At 50.3% G+C, this 2500-nt stretch overlaps 4 non-coding genes across 4 annotated transcripts; 2 read left to right on the top strand and 2 right to left on the bottom strand.

Annotated features, from left to right (window-relative positions):
- Positions 1–220: 220 nt before the first annotated feature.
- On the bottom strand, positions 221–291 carry TRNAG-GCC (transfer RNA glycine (anticodon GCC)). Its single transcript has one exon. It is a non-coding gene; the product is annotated as a tRNA-Gly (tRNA).
- Positions 292–1445: 1154 nt separating this feature from the next.
- TRNAN-GUU (transfer RNA asparagine (anticodon GUU)) lies at positions 1446–1519 on the top strand. Its single transcript has one exon. It is a non-coding gene; the product is annotated as a tRNA-Asn (tRNA).
- A 243-nt stretch (positions 1520–1762) lies between these two features.
- On the top strand, positions 1763–1834 carry TRNAW-CCA (transfer RNA tryptophan (anticodon CCA)). Its single transcript has one exon. It is a non-coding gene; the product is annotated as a tRNA-Trp (tRNA).
- A 71-nt stretch (positions 1835–1905) lies between these two features.
- Positions 1906–1976, bottom strand: TRNAG-GCC (transfer RNA glycine (anticodon GCC)). The gene has a single exon. It is a non-coding gene; the product is annotated as a tRNA-Gly (tRNA).
- Between the last annotated feature and the right edge of the window lie 524 nt (positions 1977–2500).

The following is a 2500-nucleotide window of genomic DNA, read 5'->3' as shown; positions in this document are numbered from 1 at the left end:
TACAACCCTAGGCATATAAGGAGGTGGGCAAAACTGAAAAGGCTCACAACATTTGCTGATGTGACTCCAAATGCAAGGACCTCGTGGCGCAACGGTAGCACGTCTGACTCCAGATCAGAAGGTTGCGTGTTCAAATCACATCGGGGTCACTGTTTCCCATTTTATGCCCCACTGAGTTCCCATATTTGATTTAGAAAGCAAAGTCAAAAGAACAAAGCCTTGCATTGGCCGGGAATCAAACCCGGGCCTCCCGCGTGGCAGGCGAGAATTCTACCACTGAACCACCAATGCTTCACACGTGTAGCTTAGAGACAGAGCTCTGTCCAAGACAGTGATGAGGCGCACGCACTCAAATTGCACACCTATGAACAAAGTGTGTGCAACAGACATTGGAATGCCAACGTTTCACATGATGGCAAGAATCAGATGCAGGAGACTATAAGTATGAATGTTTTTGCATTTGCTGAGGTCACTGGCTTGGGACTAGTGTTGTGGTTATCAGGGCATGATGGCAGGCTGCTCCCGACAGAAGTGGCTCATAGAAGGCAGCCTCCAGATCACCAGCACTATTGTGTTTCAGATCATGTCACTGAACTCTCCTCCTTAAAAATCCTTCCCACTGTCTTTGCCAAATTCCCTGTCCTCCCCGAAATGCTGGGGTGAAACGGGCAGAGTTCTGCGCCCTGCTTCCCTAACGCGCTCCCAACGCGGCCTACAGCCCTGGTCGGGCACAGCCCTGGTCGGGCTTAGACCACTGGGGCCTCTGGAGAGCAAGACCTCCAGAAGCCTATGGTCAGGCCTATTGCACAGGCATTTTGTGCCTGGCCATTCCGGGATTGTTGTGTTTCAAGGCCCAGCCATCAATACTAATGTGATGGCTTTCCCTGAGAACCCTCATGTCCCTGTCCTCCCAAGAGCCCGAGCTTTTATGTAAAATAAGGTGTGCACCTTGGGCCTTCCCCTTTGCGCTCTCTGCCCCCTCTCTTTCTCCAAAGCTGAGCTCTGCAGGTAAATGTATCTATCTGAGTGAGGGGCTAGGGAGGGCCTTGCCCAGCAGTCTTACAAAGCAAGAGTTCAGAGAAAGCACCTGCTCTGGGAAGGAGACTCCGCTCACAGAGAAGACAAGTCTAACATGCCACAGTGAAGATTGGATGGGCAAGACACACGCCTGACAGGCTGGTAGAACACCACCAGAGGAGCAGATAGCTACGCTAAGAAGGCCACAGAAAAGTCATACATGTATCTCATACACTGGGACTGGTTGTAATACTGGCCCTAACACCATTAGACAGTAGTCTGCGCATCATAACACCCAACAGTGACAAGACACTAAGCAAATGGCAAATGCTGCGTAGGATAAAGACGCCTTATATAACACAAGCTCAAGGCAGGCGCGCACACATAAAGATATATGTTGAGTCTCAGGAGATGTGCTTTTGTCTCTAGTCTCTTTGGCGCAATCGGTTAGCGCGTTCGGCTGTTAACCGAAAGGTTGGTGGTTCAAGCACACCCAGGGACGTTTCCTTTTGCATGCATGAAGCACTTTAATAAATCATAGTAATGTGCCTTTGGTCTAGAGCTCCTGCGTGAGACCCTTTCCCTGAACATTTCAATCCTCTGCGTTCTCTCTGCACCTGCACTCAATTTCATCAATAGGATGGAAAACAAAAAGCCAAACCTTGTAATACAACCCTAGGCATATAAGGAGGTGGGCAAAAATGAAAAGGCTCACAACATTTGCTGATGTGACTCCAAATGCAAGGACCTCGTGGCGCAACGGTAGCGCGTCTGACTCCAGATCAGAAGGTTGCGTGTTCAAATCACATCGGGGTCACTGTTTCCCATTTTATGCCCCACTGAGTTCCCATATTTGATTTAGAAAGCAAAGTCAAAAGAACACAGCCCTGCATTGGCCGGGAATCGAACCCGGGCATCCCGCGTGGCAGGCAAGAATTCTACCACTGAACCACCAATGCTTCACATGTGTAGCTTAGAGACAGAGCTCTGTCCAAGACAGTGATGAGGCGCACGCACTCAAATTGCACACCTATGAACAAAGTGTGTGCAACAGACATTGGAATGCCAACGTTTCACATGATGGCAAGAATCAGATGCAGGAGACTATAAGTATGAATGTTTTTGCATTTGCTGAGGTCACTGGCTTGGGACTAGTGTTGTGGTTATCAGGGCATGATGGCAGGCTGCTCCCGACAGAAGTGGCTCATAGAAGGCAGCCTCCAGATCACCAGCACTATTGTGTTTCAGATCATGTCACTGAACTCTCCTCCTTAAAAATCCTTCCCACTGTCTTTGCCAAATTCCCTGTCCTCCCCGAAATGCTGGGGTGAAACGGGCAGAGTTCTGCGCCCTGCGTCCCTTTATGCGTCCCTAACGCGCTCCCAACGCGGCCTACAGCCCTGGTCGGGCACAGCCCTGGTCGGGCTTAGACCACTGGGGCCTCTGGAGAGCAAGACCTCCAGAAGCCTATGGTCAGGCCTAT

This window comes from Triturus cristatus, chromosome 4_2 (assembly GCF_964204655.1).
Source record: "Triturus cristatus chromosome 4_2, aTriCri1.1, whole genome shotgun sequence".
Classification (NCBI taxonomy): domain Eukaryota; kingdom Metazoa; phylum Chordata; class Amphibia; order Caudata; family Salamandridae; genus Triturus; species Triturus cristatus.
This window is presented reverse-complemented; position numbering and strand designations above follow the sequence as displayed.